The sequence below is a fragment of the Crocodylus porosus genome, unplaced genomic scaffold, assembly GCF_001723895.1.
Source record: "Crocodylus porosus isolate Cpor-Errol unplaced genomic scaffold, CroPor_comp1, whole genome shotgun sequence".
In the NCBI taxonomy this organism is placed as follows: domain Eukaryota; kingdom Metazoa; phylum Chordata; order Crocodylia; family Crocodylidae; genus Crocodylus; species Crocodylus porosus.
Window position 1 is genome coordinate 49402337 of NW_017728951.1, and position 17538 is coordinate 49419874.

A 17538-nucleotide genomic window follows, 5' to 3' on the forward strand; every position below is an offset into this window, starting at 1 on the left:
AAGTTTTTTTTCAAATCTGACATTTTAAAAAAATTATCAGAATTCAATGTTGGGGTACAGAGTCACCTTTTAATCCCAAATAGTGTGTGCCCTTCACTAGCACAGCCATGCCCCTCACTGTGCCAGTTATTCTGAAAATGTGCCACTGTGCAGAATGTGAAAATCAATTATGCCAAGGAGTGATCATGTACATACATCAGCAATTTAGTGCCTGGAGGGGAGAAGAAATCTGCCTGTCTGCTGATGTCAATCTACTTGAAAACAGTATTTTTGTAAATACATGAGTTGCTATTTTTTAACCTACTCAACAAAAAAGAGGTTTATTTTTAGCTCTAGAAGCTGCAGGGCATTGTAATTAGCACATGAAAAATACAAATCTTGCTAGTCATCCTTGTGTTTGCTTAGCAGAAATTATGACAGCAAGTGTGTAAACATCTCCAAGTATTTACATGGTTCTTTAAGGTCATTGAGGGGGTTCAGTTTATTTCTTTTGGTCAATTATGTTTTATTTCTGAATTTCCTTTATAAAGGCTATGGTGAGAGATGCTAGAGTTGGAAAATGTAGTACGCTGTTTTCCAAGAGATATAGAGCAAGCAGCATTAAAACAAGATTTCTCTAACTCTGCTACCAGTCTTCCTCACCTTTTTGATTTTGATGGGAGCCCCTGCATAAATGACCAAATAATTACTTCCAAATGTGTATTTACTGCTTGGATTCTTCATACTGGCATCATCAAGGTAATTAGTACAAGTTGGGATAGTAGTTTTGGAATGAATTGAAATGATCTGACTCGCAGCTCAATTAACAGCTGTTAAATGCACAGGATGATTTTAGGTAGGACACATTCATATTAGGAACTTAGTAAAAACATACTAGACTCATAAATGACTGTAAAACATAGTAGACTCATAAATGAATATAGACATCTGGAAGAACCTCCGACCACTACCAGTTTGCCCATAAAATGTTAAAATGTCATTACTATACATATAGTAATGATGCGCACACACGCGCATGTGTGTGTACACACATATATGTGTATACATATACAAATGTTAAAATGTCATTACTAATATGTATGTGCATGAGTGTATAAATCGTATGAAAGTTTAATATTTCCTTGGCAAACTGGTAGTGGTTGGAGGTTTTTCCAAATGTCTGTAGTCATACACACACACACACACACACACACAGCCACTATATGTATAGTGTATATTGAAAAAATATATATTCATATTCAATTTAACAATGGACAGTGTTGTTGGGTTATGTGCATATGAGCCATTTCATGTTAACAAACATGACAATAATAAATGTTATCTTTAATAAACAATATAGAAGTAAAAGGATAAGTGTGAGGCCAGAATTGTTGGTGGTGTTCCTTTTAACATGTAATGCCCCTTTTTATCAGGGAAAATGTATCTCATTTTTAAAGGGGTTAAAGTCACTCATCTCTCAGGATTAATAAATTAATCTCCTGATTAGTCAGTGAGGAACATTTTAGTTAAACACTTTATTGTTTAACATCAAAATAACTGATGTACAAGTCATTTTCTCCATTGGATGGAGGACTAACTTGACCCTTCTTCTCCCATATTTTCAAGTGAGTGCCCAATTACTTCACCCTCCACAAAATATGTGAAAGGCCTGTGTTCCTTCCAAATAGGAATGTAAATAAACTTCTATGTTTCTAAATTTTCCATAGAATGAATTTGTTTTGCAGCTAGCCATGCTCCCTATCCTACAATGAGTGCCAAGGTCTATTCACAGGGAGCCTCACTGCTCTCAAGAGGCTTCTGCACAAAAGACCACACACTCGGAGCTCATTGCTCCAACAGCAACCACTGCCCATGCCCAGCTTGCTGCATCAGGCTTGAAATAAAGGCAAATAGGTGGCTTACATGCCTCCTCTATGCCTCTGTAATATTGTTTAAGGTAAAGCCAGACTGGATTTACAGTGTTTTCTGTGGTGAAACTAAAATAGCTTGATGTAAATTAGTTAGTAAATTCACATGTTTGATCTACCTTGACCAGTTCTCCTTAGCACTATTTATGTGAGGAAATAAACAGCATTGCACTTCAAACAAGTAAAGTTTAATATCCCCCTGCAGCTATTTTCCTATTTTCTTGCCTCCTGTTCCTTAGGGATCAAGTCACAACTTAGATAACAGATGAAAAACAGCATGTTTTTTGCACTTTCCTGCCCTTACCACTGCCATGTTTGTAAAAACAGAAGAGCATGCCTATAATTGATAGCTGGGGGCTGTCTCATAGGATATGTGGTCCTAGCAGCTTTTCTTTAGACCTTTTATTTAGGAAGGTGGAATGCTCAATACCTTAACCAACATGATATGATAACTATTGAACTAACACTTCCTTTGCTCTAGCTTTTGCAAGTCCAAATGATTTGTTATATAGGCTATAAAAAAGAAATATAATTACAGTAACAGTTATTAGGCTAGTCCCATATATACTATTGTGCCAGGTTCTCACCTGATCTGTAGCCATATTGCCAGCTTGAAGAGCTTCAGGAGGGCTTTCCTGTGCAGCAGAACACTAGATAGTATACAGCCCTAGAATCCCTCTTTTCCAGAGAATGAGGCTTTTCTGTTATAAGCAAAGGTGCTGCCAGTTTCTTTATGCTTCTGATTATCCATCTTAGACTAGTAGGGGGAAGTTGTGCATAAATTTAGAGCAGTTCCAGGATTCCCTAGTTGACTTCAAGATTGGTGCCGGGGCTGTAAAGATGGAGAAAGTTGGGGTTTCCCCCCCTCCCTTCATGTGATTGGGGTATAAGCTAACTTCTGTTGAGAAGAAAAATAAGCCAAAGAGAACATTTAACCCTGGTGAAAGATGAAACACCTGTAGTTTATAATTCTGCATGTTTAGCATGAATCCTGCAGACAGTGCTGAGGGCTGGCTTTGCTACATTGCCTACTGTGCCTTGCCCTTTGCCTGGAGATAACCAAATTAGGAATCCATGGTTGGCCTGTCCCCAGGTATCTCTTGATAAGACTAACAATAAAGTGGAAACTGTTGATGGTGAGTATCTGTGTATCAGAAATGAATACTTCTTTGACTTTCCATTAAGAATGCTTCTTGATTTCTTTTCCCTTTTTTTAGGAAACAGACATGTAAGTATACAGCATTCCTTCTTATTATGACACTGATATGCAGGAAAATTATTTAGAAATTTCAGGTAAGCTACTAATTGGGCCCTATATGAGAACTACTTCATTTGTAGTAGTGCATTTCATTCAAATGAAATGCATACCCATCTCTTTGACTTACCTTTCTTTCAGTAACCCCTATGCATGTCTAACTTCATAGTCTGCCATATATATGACTGTATGCATTATTAAAACAGTCAAAATAACTTCAAGCTCTTTATATTTGGCAAGGCTGAAAGATCCTTTCTTAGGAAAGGCATTGGGATATCATCAGGTAAGCATACTTTTAAAGTGTATGTAGATACACATGATAATGACTCTGTGGCTGTTGCCAGACGTTCACTTAAAGGCATGATGGGATCTAATCCATGAATCTAACAATCATGCCTCCTGCCATGCTGCATGTGTATAGCAAGACACACAGTTTTGGGATGGTAATTAAATCCCAATTGCACCTTACTTCCAGTGTAGAGAACCCTGGATCATGATGCTAGTTGATAGTCTGGTGTCCACAATCAGGTGATTGTCAGCTGGGGCCGGTGACAGAACCAGAGACTGGAACCAGTTCTAATTCAGTCCCAGGTCCCAGCCAGTAGCCAGTGGCTTATCATAACTCCAGTTGGGCGTGCACACAGGTTTTAGGGGTCCTGGAGCAGGGGGACCTGCAGATCAGAGAGATTCCCCGTGATCCCAGATTGCTGTCATGCTGGGCCCTTTTCTGATATCCTCAGTGCACGGGCACCTTGAGATCTGGGAGAGGCTACTAGATCCTGGGGTCCCCAGACACCAGGGATATGACAGAACCACATGTGCAGCCCAGCTGCACAAACAGCTTTTAAAGATCTGGCATGCAGTGTGCCCAAGATCAGGGAGATGCTGTCCAATCTCAGGCTCACTGCACCCATATTCTGCCTCCAGGGGTTGGGCAGAGATCCAGGGACTCTTTCTGCCCCCTGCCCAATTGGGTAAGAGATGGTCACATCCTGGACCCTGGACCTGCCTCATGCTGAATCCTGATACGCAGCTGAGTATCAGGATCTGTCATGGACCAGCCCCAACTGGCCACGTGTTCAATTTAAGGCATGATAAAAACAAACCACAAAGTTGTTACACATTATATGAGAAATAACTTTTATGCCTCATTTACTGTATTATCATGCCTTAAATTGGCATGAACACATGGCTGGGTTACTATTTCATGCAGGATTAACCTATTAATTGCATTTTAAATATAATGAGTGTCCAGGGCTTGTAACTACCACCTTTGGCTAGATTTCAGCAGGTAGCATAGGAGTTAAAACTTTGTCCTTTTGTAAACTTCCTGAGCATTCCTTTCATAATGGTTCTTGATTTTTTTCATCTAAGATGGACTTGTGACTATATAGCACTCTTACTGCATATAGGTCCGAAAAAAGAAACCAAACTAAAACAGTTCTAACAACAGTTAGAAACAGTTCTAAAACTGGTATGTGTTAACAGCAATCCTGTCAGTTCCTTTGTTGGTAATACCTTGACTGTTTTGCAGTGCTAATCTACCATTTCAGAATCAGAATTTATCTATTGTGATCTATTCTTTACTAGGGGATCCAGAGATTCCTGTTATTTTTCCAGAAGTTATTTGGTGCATCTGAGATGACCTACTGTCCCCTATATTTTCAAATGTGCTGGTTTCAGTTAGGAAATTCAGCTAAGTCAATGGGAGTTGAGTAGGCAGCTGACCCTGAACAAGTCAGTCTGGGAAATAAGCTAGAAGACCTATAGTTCCATCATTGAAAATATCTTTAAATGATTGCAGTTCATTAAATAGTCATGGTTTCACATTTGTTCATGAAATCTAACTTGTTTTTTTAACTATGTAAAAGCAATGTGGCACTGGATAACTTCAAGAAAAGCACTGAGCATGACGTGTAATAGTATGCAGGGCTCAGGGCTGATTAGAGAGGCTACCTATTACTGTTCTGCATGCAGTCCTACATGTAACTTTACTCAAAGCATGTCTTACAGTGAACAGACAACAATGTATAACTAGAAAACTCTGTGTCTCAACAACACCTTGTGATTAACTAGGCTGTGGAACTTTTAAGGTTTTCTGTCTGATTGTATGATGTGCAAGACAAGGTCAATCCTCAGTTAAGAAAAAAAGTAGTATTTGTTCTAGTTCTTTCATATTCATATGCCATGATTTCAGTGGAACTTCTGTGGCATAAGTTGGGAGTAATGCACTAGGGAATCAGGACCTTGATCTCCAAATTCAAATTCATCCCTGTAGGTCACACCATACCCACCTTACATTGTCACCTTAATCCAGGCCACAGCCCTGCAAACTCTTCTTCATGCATAAATGCCACTGCCTTCCATTTCTGATAAAGTTAGGCCCCTGGCAAGTGCAGCACAGAAGTCTGGTGTGTGAACTGTTGGCAGGTTTTGCTTTAATAGCATTATTTGCATAATAAATAGTTATTTGGGGTAACTTTATTTACTGTCCATTGACAATGCAGTTAGGCAGTATGGCAACAGGGAGCATAACTGTTACCCTATGGAATGTATGGTCTAATTGATGAGCAGCTTTCCATGATATATAGGGGTCACTGATTTCTGTAGGGGCTACCTTGTAACAACTTCAGTTAGGAGTTCAGGGCTAATGCTTGTGAAGTTCTGTATTGGGTGGGGGTGGTCTGCGGATAACAGGTGCTGTCCATCATTTATTTAAAACTATTTCCATTTAGTTTATTTAGTGAAGGAGAGTTTTAGGTGTTGACAACTGAAATGGTCTATAAAACTGTCACCTGTGATTTTTCAGATGTATTTTGTCAAATATAGCTAGTTACATCACACATTTTCTGGCAATACTGAGCCCCATCTAACTTGTGTGTTAAATGATCTTTTTAGGGGTTTTGTATGAATTTAGATGGAACGTGTGAGCGAGGGACTGGATAGTCCAAGGCAAAAAGAAAAATGGAAATTTTAAAACAAGAGAGGGACAGGCTCACACAGGTCAATGTTTGTACCAGTAGCCCATTAAGAAGCAATGGGTTTTCATTTGCTTACATCTCTGCATTAGGAAATCTGTTGAAGGGTAACTGTTCACAAGACAGAATCTATAAACTTCTATCTATTATAAATATAATTTATTTACAATCTCTGTGTTGTGTGTAAATGTTCTTTATTTCCTGCTGAAATTGTTGATTGATTATGTTCCTTTGAATTGCTGGAGCCTATGTCTTGCTAACTGAAAACACTCAAAGCATATGACTACTTTACATATTCACTGCATTGTTATGGTTAGTAAATACTAGTAAATTAAATTAAAGACAGAATGCATAGGAATTCAATGGGCAAGCTGGTAGAGAGCATGTAGAAGGCAGGGTAGAAATGCACTTTTTATAGACTAAATAAGCACAGTATAAGGAGGAGAAAAATGAGAATACAAAATACAAGGAAGGGACAGGGAGAGTGGGGAGGGGTCAGTGCTAGGAAAAAAACCCAAAGGAGCAGTAAATGCACAGGGACAGAGGGGGTGACATCAAGCTCTGGGTTCCAAAAGACAGAAGTCAGGTCAGTGACTTCAGTGGCCCTTTTTAGGGATAGTGATGAGCTTTGTCTAATAGCCAATCTTTGCCCCATCTTACTTTATTTTGCCCATGCTGCTGATGAGCTGTGATGCTACAAGATAGGTAATTGGAAGTGGGTCTTGAGGGGCAATAAGGAAATACATTAATCAAACGTATTCTCTCATTATTACAATCTATCCAATCCTCTTCCTGATTTCTGCTCTGGTCAGTTTCACAGAATACATGATAGTCACCAAATGAAGCAGAAGAATTTAGAACAGGATATGTATTCTAGCATTCTTTTACTTTGTGCTTACAGCTGAAAAAAACATGTATGTCCAGCTATGTTAAAAGCTTATCCATCCAGAAGCATGATTGTCTGCTAGTGAAATGACAGTGGTATTCCTCAGACTGCTAAAGGCTACAGCTAAGAAAGCGAGATTTTTAGTAAATTAGCAAAGCTCTTCTGAAGTCAATGGAACTTCACCATTTAATACCATCTGAATATCCAGCCCAATGCATGTAGCTACTGTTTAGTGAACCTTTCAAGACTCATCTTGGACAGATGAAGGAACTGTTAAGAGACTACAATAACTATTAGAAGAGCTTTTGGACACTTAGGGTCACTTATTCCAGTGTGCCTCAGAGCAAAGTTAGAGGAAGTTTCTCAGACAAGTTTTGCTCCAAATTATCCTGCAAATATCAAAAGTGCAATTGAAAACAACTTACTGTATGTCTCAAAAACTGTATTTGACATGTGTTTTATTAATTGAACTTCTGAAGATCTATCAAGGGATGTGCAAAGCAGAATGTGTCTGTTTAAGCAAATAACATTGCTTACCTATTTCACATGTTCACAACTCAACTAACTTTCTTTCATCTTTATTTCACTCAGCACTGCTGCTGCTAAACCCTAATGTATTATTCATAAGCAATTCTAATTTTGGCCTAACTTTGAACTGCAGATAATTGCAATGTCTCCAACTGTTGTATGTGTTCACACATCAAAGAGCATCAAATCAGCAACAAGTGGTGTTATGGTGTGTATGCTTTAAAGTAGTACAAAATAAATTTAGTTGTCAGTTTGGGGGGATCTTATTCCACCTACCCCAAACTATTTTATTGTAGGTATTTTGTAGGTCAGTGTGCTTGTACCCTGTGCATCTGGGACCTAATCCAAAACTTGGTTAAGAAAATGGAAATATTTCAATTGATTTGAATAGGCTTTGAATAAACCCCCCAATAAAAGTTGGCTGCGAATGTTATCTAATCACTTCTGAATGCATCTCCCTTGGTGCTTTGGACCTGGTTGCCAGAAATTTTCAACATATGCCTTCATTGGTTCTCTGCTGTTGTTTTCTTTATTTCCTCCCCACCAAGAAGTAGAAATGCTCATCTTAGAGCAGTGCTGTGAAACCTAGTGGCTGGATTTAAGGGGTGAGATAATATATGTTTAATCTAAATGTGAAGCATGAACATTATATTAAAGGATGCTGAGCTCCTATGGGTTTAGAAAAAATATCATCCTGAAAAATGGATGGAATTTCAAATCAGCTGTGTATATACATAGTTTAAAGTAATCTAAGTTCTATAGTGCTTTTCTTTTAAACTAAGGAAAAAGTCAGGTGATAGACAATCCTACAGTAACAAACCAGTATAGGAAAATGATAACAGGAAAGAGTCAAGTATGTTTTGTAATAAATAAGAAATAAAATGCTTAAATGTGTGACTTTAAATAGGCCCTACCAAGAGTTTCTGTAAGTTGCAATTAATTATTTTCATTACATCTTTAGCAACAATACAACATTGTTTTCATTGTAACTTTCTTCCTGACCAGGAATATAATGCATTGTCCTTAAAAACTAGTCTTTAATATGCTTTAAGTAAAGTTAGATGTTAAACTTAGATCACAATAAGTGGACTTATAACAAGAGCTTCCATGCATTAAAGCTCATTAACTAATATTAAGTGTTCTCTGAGCATTTCAAAGTTACGCCACTTGAGGTGTGGGTTGTACTACCTAGCTCATGTTAGGGTAACTCCTGTTTGCTCCACAGAGAGAAACCTATCAATTTGCAGTCCTCCAGCATCCCAGGATGCACCACTTCCAGCCTCTAACCCCCCCCCACCCCCCCGCAACAGAGTAGGGATAGAACCCAGGTGTTCTGATGCCTAGCCACATGCCTACTTGCCACCTTCTAGTAGCAAGTCACAGCTGTGCAGGCAAGAAACAGTATTAAATCTTAGCATGCAACTATTCACAGCACCTTTGAACCCTACCACTGCTTAACATTTCACAGATTTAGTATTGCCTAAGTGCAACATGTAACTTTACCCTTAGCCTTGTTATCATAGACTTATATAGTCCTCCTACTGTGCTGACTTTAGAAATTAACAGTCTTTACCTTATTTTTTTCTAATGAGGCATGCAAACTTGTCAGTGGACTAGGAATACATTTAAACTATTTGTGTACATAATTTCTTTGATAGATTGAGGCCAAGTGCTTAGCCCATTGAAAGATTGAACCCTGAATAACAACACACTTGGACCTTAATTGATTTAGTAACTACCAAGCCATCTTTGTTTCACTTATAAGATAATAGTCCAAGCTACTATCACTGCAATTTGTATAATAGTTCTCATTGGGAAGATGAGCAACTAGCTAAGTAGAACTTGAAACAAAAGTAGCTGAGACCCCTTGGCTTCAACAGATCTGGCTACAAATTGGATGAAGACATCTGCTTTAAGAGCATTGCTGCTCTTCCCTTAAACCTAGGTAGGGTTTTAACAACTCTACCATTAAAAACATTGTTAACCACACCTGAAAAATCCACTTTTAAATTTGCAGGTTCACTTCATAAAGTGAGTGTATCGGCACTCCTCCTGATGCTATTATTTCTGAATCTTACCTATGCCTTGAGAGTAGTAGTTCCCAAACTCTGATAGATTGTGCACCACCAATTTAAAACAATACAACCTTAAGTACCACCAACACATTTTTCAGTTTAACCTTAAGTACCGCCAGCAAACTTTTGTCATATAAAGTAATAATAATTAATCTGTTAACATGTACGACTAACAGGCTGTCAGCATATCACTGGTGATATGTGTGCCACAGATTTGGAACTGCTGCAATAGAGGTATCTCAACTGTAAATCCATTAGGACAGGAATCCACATAGTCTGAAAGCCTTGGCTTTCAAAGTGTGAAAGAGGAGTGCAAATAAACTCGAATTCCACCAAAGCTGTTGTCCCTTTAATGCATCGTGCTTAGCAGGGGACCATTGCTGCATTTCAGCTTGTGTACAGCTGAGTACACATGAGGTTTGTCTGTACTGTGCATCACCAACACATGTCTAATAGTGACTTGATCTTCTATGCAGGCTTTAAAAAACAAAACAGAAAGAAACCCCTGAAACCCACTTTGACTCCAAGAGTTAACTTACAACATCATAATGCCTGCTAAGTGATGTAGGGAATTATTAAAATTATTTTTTTCAGAGAATTCCTGCATTGGCATGCCGAACGCTATACCTCATTTATTTACCTTGGGCACTAGGGCTGTGTGAAGCTTTGGTCCCTGATTCAATTCAGCAGAGATCTGGCCTGATTTGGTGGCTGAATCTCCAAATACAAGTCAAATCAGGAAACCCTTTAATCTCTCTGAATCAAATAGGAACCCTCCAAATTGATTTGGAAAGATTCAACAATTTGGCCATAGACACAGATTTAAATGATTTTTTTCTACATACCTCAAGGTACTAGGTGGCTCATGAATGCTGAAATGCTGGAGTGGATGGAGCATTCCCACAGGAGTATGGGGGGCTCCCCAGCACACTGATCAGCAGACATGGAAGTGGACTGGAAGCACTTCTAGTGCACTTTTGGGTCCTCCAGGCAGCACGCAGGGTGCCCTCCCAGCTCAGCAACTGGTGCCTCCTGGGTCATACACACCTGGGGTCCCTCTGTGGCCAATTGCTGAGCTGGAGGGTGCGGTGGGAGGAGGGGCCGTGCTCAGCAGTGGACATGGAAGTGGACCAGAACCACTTCTGGGTTTGCTGCCAAGCATGCGGGCCCCCTCCTCTCTCCCCCCTGCCCTCCTGTGGGATGCTCCATCTGCCCCAGTGTCACAGCATTCACAAGCTGGTACTTCAAGGTATGCAGAAAAAATGTTTAAAGCTGTGTCTATGGCCAAATTGCTGATTCTCCAAATCAGGATTGAATCTTCAGATTTGGATTTGGCCAAATCGCATCAGGGACAGTGATCAGAATCAATTAATGAATTGCTGTCCCCGATTCAGGCTGAATCTGAATCAAATACAGCCCGTTTCATACACTCCTATTGGACACATTTTATCATAAATCCTGGTCAGTTTTCATTTGCAAAGGGCTAAAGGAATATAATTTCTAGCACTGGCAAAGTTTATAGACTCACAGAATCATAGAAGTAGGGTCGGAAGGGACCTTGTAGATCTTCAAGTCTGACCCCCTGCCTGGGCAGGAGAAAAACTGGGCTCAAGTGACTCCAGCCAGGTAGGCATCAAGCCTCTTCCTTAAAGACCCCCAGGGTAGGAGCCAGAACCACTTCCCTTGGAAGTCGGTTCCAGACCTTGGAAGTTTAGAGGGTGCCCATGGCTTCTATGCAATTGGAACAGCTGAGCTGCACGATCCTAGTAGCAGTAATTTCTGTGCATTGCAGCAGTCAAGACAGTTGGGTTTTATTTATCTAAGTATATTTTACCCTTCCCTAAAAATAGCAGGTGTCCAGCAGGGGGGAGTTTTTAAAGCAGCATTTGCTTCAGCTAAATGCATATTCTGTTAACACCTGACTCCTACCTGATATTGATAAGGAGGGGAATCTGGGTAGATGGGTGGAAGGAGTGGGTAGGAGATGCAGATAAAGTTTGGTCTCAGTTAATATGACTGTAAAACAATCTTTTCTTTTTTTGAAAAATAAATTGCCTCTTACTTTCCAGACTATTAATGTATCTCAAAGAGCTGTCCTGCAAATCCTGGTGAAGAAGACCCCATTCTTAGCTGCTGGAGTTTTTGCTGCGTATTTCCTCTCCACCCCCTCCCCCCTCAACTTGTATTAAAAAGGAAAGCTACCAATAGCTTGAAAGTAATGGGCTTATGCTTTCAATCACACAAGAGAGCTGAATGGCTTTCCACTCTGTGTGTGTTCAGCAGCTCTGAAGTCAGGGGCCCCCTTGGTTAATGAGAAAGGAATCTGTCCCCCTTCTGAAATCTTTCAGCACTTTCTAAAGCCTGCCTGAGCTGCACAACTTGCAGATCTCTCAAGTTTTTCCCCTGTGGCTTCCTGATCTATTTATTTTTCTTCTCTCTCCCTCTTTCATCTCTTGAAAAACCAAATGTAGAAAGGTAATTTCCCTGCTCTTGCTTATGCAGATGTGGGTGTTTCTGATCTGTTCTTAATATTAAGAGCTAGCACTTCAAGTTTATGGGGAAGTTTTGTGGGGAAATAAAAAGTAAGGGTAAAACCTCTCAGGGCAGAATAGGTGGGTTGAAAATGATATGCACCAGAAACTAATATTTGTGTGGTGGTTGTTAGGCTTGTGTGCTGTGAAGAAGAGAATACTGTTTCTCAGAGGACTTGGTGGTTTCCATTCACAGGCTTTTCACTCAAATCTCTCATTTTGGTTCACACTTGCAGAGTTTTGATTTGAGTTTGCAGGGGGCTGAATGAACCCCAGCATCTGACTTAGAAACTCACCTGGAATAGCTATCCCTACCTGGCTTGGCCCAGGCCTTCTGCTTCTTAGCAATAAAAACACAGCCACCCAGAATTTCGTCAGCCCGGGTTTGGGCCTGATGCACCTGGCTTGCTTGTCTGATTTGGAAAGACGCATAGAAAGATATCTGGTGTTGTGTCATACAGCTCTAATGACATGTGCTTCAAGTCTCAGGGATGCAAACATCTTCCAGCTGTGTGCATGTGTGTGTGCTTGTTTGTTTGGGGTTTTTTTAAGTGTGGCCACTTAAATGGCATATTTGGTAGGAACAAGTTTCAAAAATAGTCTTCATGCCCACAGAGTGTGAAAGAGAATTTAGAGACAACGAGGAAGGTTACAGTAAGGAAAGCACCAACACATTTTATGTCTAATTATATAATTTGTAGCTCTGCTCTAGTAGTCCCTGTGCCCAAATAAAAGAAATTAGTAGGTAGTTTGTTCTGTGGATAGATTAGCTGATAGCTATGCCTCAACCTAGCATTAGAAAACCTGAAGGGCTGCATCTGTCATTGCTTTCTTTCATGGGTCATCTTTTTGGGCAGGAGTCCTTCTGAACAGGCAAAGTAGTTGTTGCCAATCCTCTTTGAGTCAATTATGAACTTTTTATCAGTTGTAGACAAGTATTTGTTGTAAGTTTGTTACAAGTAAATCTGTGTCAGCTTCACCTCTCTGGTCAGATCCCACTTCACTACTGAGCCCTATTCTAAAACCGGAAGTACGTTCTCTTTTTCTCAGTCATTTGGATATCTGGTAAACTGTATAGGTTTAAAGTGCTACTTGCCTCCTCTCTGACCTTCAAATACTCTTTGACATTTGGAAAGTCAAAGCCTTTAGTTTAGACATCTCATGCTCTGCTTGGCAAAATCATCACTTGGAAACATAACTAATATTTCTTTGTACTTCTAAGATGTTGCTTGAGCTCAGAGTTGATTTCCATAACATAGACATAAGGTGACATTTATTTGTACCACAATAGCATCTAACAGACATGTGGAAAAGAGAGAATCCCTGGCTGGGTAGATTTACAGCTTCTTCATTTTAGGGAAACTGAGGCAGAGGGAGATAGTGGCAAAAAGATTTGCCTTGAGTGACACAATCAGTGGGAGTGATGGGGTTAAACACAATGGCTGTGTCCACATGAGCAGGAACATGCAGTTTGTGGGGCCTCAAAGCTTTTATAATCAATTATGCACATGGATCTGTTTCCCCACGCTGCATACTTAGATACCAGGAAATCCCAGTATCCAAAGACTCATGGGAAAAAAATGTGGCATGGTGCACATGGCTGCCCAAAACTGGAGTCTGGCCAGCCAGAGGTAGGCACCTGCTGCTGGCCAGGCTCTGTATGCCCAGATCTCTGCCACTGTACCCCAGGAGGCTCCCAGGACTCCAGGTAAGACTGATGGAGGCAGGCCCCAGTCCTCCTCTACCCTACTTGGGGCAATTTGCTGTGTGCCAGAGTATATACACAGGGGCTTGCCCGGGGACAAATAGGAGGGGCACAAATATGAGCTGCAGGTATTTGTCCCCAGGGAAACGCATGTTCCTGCTCATGTGGATGCAACCAGTGTGTCCTGGCTTTAAAACTATGAATCACTTTCCTCTTTCATGAGCCCTGATTTCATCAAAGCCTCCACCTTTCATTTTATCATTTCTCCTGGCTTCTTGCCCTTGGAAGCTTTGAGTTTTTCAAGCTGCCATGGTGCAGTGCCTGTCACCCCACCTCCACCCCAGTATTTTCTAGTATGGCGCACTGCAAATAGTAAAGCACAAAGGCATACCCGAGGATCCTGATGATGAGCAAAATTGCACTGAGTACGTGGCAAATAACTTTGGAGCATTGCAGCGCTTGTTTGATTGTGAACAGTTCCTTGCAGCTGTACAGAAAAGACAAGTTTATTTAAGATTTGCTTTTTCTATTTCAATTTTCCAGTGGAGGAAGAAGGACAAGGCTTTTTAAAGCCTGTCAGTTAAAGGCTAAGTGACTTATTACCTTTGCTCCTTCTAGTCTCAGAGTTGACTCCTTGATTGCAGTTCTGCAGCTTGCTTTGGGTCATAAGCAGAACCAGGTAAACAATGGTATTCTTTGATTCATTTAAAATGTGCTGGGCCAGCTATCTAGTAATCCAAAGAAAAGGCTGTGAATGAAATGGGGGGGGAAATAAGGCCATATTTATTTTTTTATGTAAACACATCCTTGTGACCTAGTATTACCACACAGGGAGCATGTTGTTTAAGCCAATTTAAAAACGTGGGTACTGTGAGCATTTGCCTTCTGTCTTATTGTTACAAAGGTTAATAGGTCAAGGGTTGGGGCATTAATCAGTGACCACAGTGCAGAAAGAAGATGCTAAACTTGTGGTGAAATATGAGCCTGCTGTCATGGGAACAGAGAGGAAATCAAAGCCTTTTAAGGGAGCCATCTTTACAAAAACTACCAAAGGCTAGAGTCTGATCCTTTAAAGCTCTGCTCGATAAACACTATTAATTTTGGTGCTGTTTTGCATTTCAGAACGTGTTTTTTCTGAATTCATTCCTGATCCTAATGGGTGTTCCTTACTCTTCCTTTTCCTTTTTAAAACCAGTTATCAAGAGCTGAATTTTGTTTCCCTTACAAATTTTAAAGCAATGTCAGGCTGATCACTGAATGATAGATTATTACTCTTTGTTCTAAACTGTAATGGAAATGTAACAGGTATTCAGGGATCCCTACAACACTTCAAAAAATCTGAGACTTTACTTTTGTCCATCCTTGTGTAACCTCTGAATCCTTTTTTCTCTGTTCCTTGACCCTTCCTGGCCCCAACCCCTAACCATCCAGCAAGCAGAAGGAGTTTTTCAGTTCCCCATAATTTCTACCATGCAAGTATAAGGACTTCTTTTAAAGGGCGCTGAGTAGCCTCTGTGACCAGTGGTTCACAACGTTAACAATAAAGCAGGACTGGGCCTGCACACAGATTTGTTTTCTCTCTGCACACAGATTTTTCATCTTGTAGTTAAATTGCTACAGTTCCTGGATCCATCTGTTTTTCTTTACTCTTTAGAAGTCTGCTTTTATCCTCTCAAAGCAATGCTTGATTTTTATTTACTTATTTGCCCAATGCTTCTGTTTGATTTGTGACTGAAATGAGGGCAGCATTACTTCTTGCTAGATTTGTGTTTCTTTCTTTAAAATAATAACAGGTTTCATTTGTCTCATTCCAAGAGCAGATTCTTCCCTGTAAACTAACAGCTTTCCTCTGTCCACGGGGAAAACTATTAAACTTGTTTAATGCACTTCCTGGACTATCAGTCACATTGACTATTGTTTTGTAAGAGGCATGGCTTCCAATGCATATAGTTCAATCTTTAAATACAAGCTATTTATTTTTTTATGCTTTCCCACTCCTCCCCTTGAACATGAAAAGAATGAAAAATGAAAGGGACTGGCATTTCCTTTTCTCAGTGAATATGAATAGTATATTCAAAGCTTGTCTGTCCTGGGGAAAAGGCTTATGGAATGTAATATAAAATGACTTGTCTGCAACAAATCCTTAGATGTAGCCAGGGAGCATTCAGCAAACCTGAGCTGGCTGCAGGTTTCGCTTAAGGAACCATTGCAGGAAAAAATATTCAGAACTGACATGGCCACAGCCTATATTTCCTCTGCCTCATAGAATCTCCTATAGTGAATCTCTCTCCTCCATCCTCCTCCAACCCTGCAATGCTACAAAGATCCTGTTGTAGTTTTGGGGAGATTTGTATTATGGCACTGTAGATCTCTATTACCGTTGTATGGTTATTTGCCTTCACTCTCCAACTTGACCCTTTCTTTGGACTATTCTATGTTATGAAATTGAATTGGAGATTCTGTATGGTGCAGAAAATTGTCTGGCTTTAGAATACAGGATCCTATTGTATTGGTCCAAATCCAAATCCTATTATGTTGTATAGGACTCTTGTCTTTGTAGCCTTGTTTAGTCTAGGGGTCATCATATCTTTGTGCCACAGCCTCTGCTGAAGTTTCTGAATGTGCACAAATATGGATGAAAATGGATTCTTCAGCACCTAAGAACAAGGCAGTTTCATAGTAGTTAGGAGAGTGCGTTGGTCAGCTGGGTTACCATCTCATGCTTCTCCACTTTTACCTGCCATAGGATGAACAGTACAGAATTCCTACTCTCATTCAGCAACAATTATCAGAACAAGCCATGTACATTATTTACCTGTTCCATTTTCAGCTCTGCAGTGAATGTCATAAATAATCTACCTAAAGGGCAGCATGCTGTGAACTTTCTAATTTACAACAACTCTTGAAAAGAAGCAATTAAAAAATTCTGGCTAGACTTAACAAAGCCATAGAATTGTTCAAATAAAATGTATTCTGTGTAATAGTAAGAACCTAGTTCTGGTAATTTCAGAGTTAAGTTACTTTGCTTCATAGTAAAACAAAGCTTTCTGCAATTTGGAAGACAGTCCATTAGTCACATAAAGGATGAACAACTCTCCTTTCCTTTACCATACTTCTTTGTGGGGGAAGCTATAATGGGATAGCCATTGCTAATACTAAAAGAATACAATCACAGCAAATAAATTAGTATTTAGCTAGATTTTTTTTTTAAAGCCTCTTTTCTAGTGTATCTTGCTCTTTGGATAGTTATTTACATTTTATTAGGTTTGTGTGCATTTTTAATTCCCTTTGAAGTATTGTTTCTTTGTGAAAAATTAAGATACACAGATCCATTTCCAGCATTACATAACTTTAATTTAATTTTTAAAAATTACATTACATAACTTTAATTTAATTTTTAAAAATTATTTTAAAGAGTAAATTAAGAAAATATATTTCAGAATTTACACCATAATATTCCATGTGTGCATATCAACAGTATATCCTTGGATTGTTAGTTAGTGACGTGCCTTTCAGCATTTTGGGAATTGTATCACGTGATGGTAAAGCATCACATGATGCTACACTAAAAATCTTGCCCAAGCCTTGTATTTTGTTTTAGATTTTTGTTTTGTTTTGCTTTTTTTAACTGACAGAGTGTCTTAACCTACTTCCTTCCTTGAGAAATTCATAT

General features: G+C 39.6%; 1 protein-coding gene across 3 annotated transcripts in view; it reads right to left on the reverse strand.

The window, feature by feature from the left end:
- The window catches only part of RASGEF1A (RasGEF domain family member 1A), a 315066-nt gene that overhangs the window by 46419 nt on the left and 251109 nt on the right, over positions 1-17538 (reverse strand). Inside the window, exon 1 of one of the 3 annotated variants that reach the window (XM_019556016.1) lies at positions 11692-11791. The exons of the other annotated variants lie outside the window; for them this stretch is intronic. The gene's annotated coding sequence lies outside the window, so the exon portion shown is untranslated. Of the gene's footprint in view, positions 1-11691; positions 11792-17538 lie in introns of those variants that run through there. 3 annotated transcript variants of the gene reach the window in all.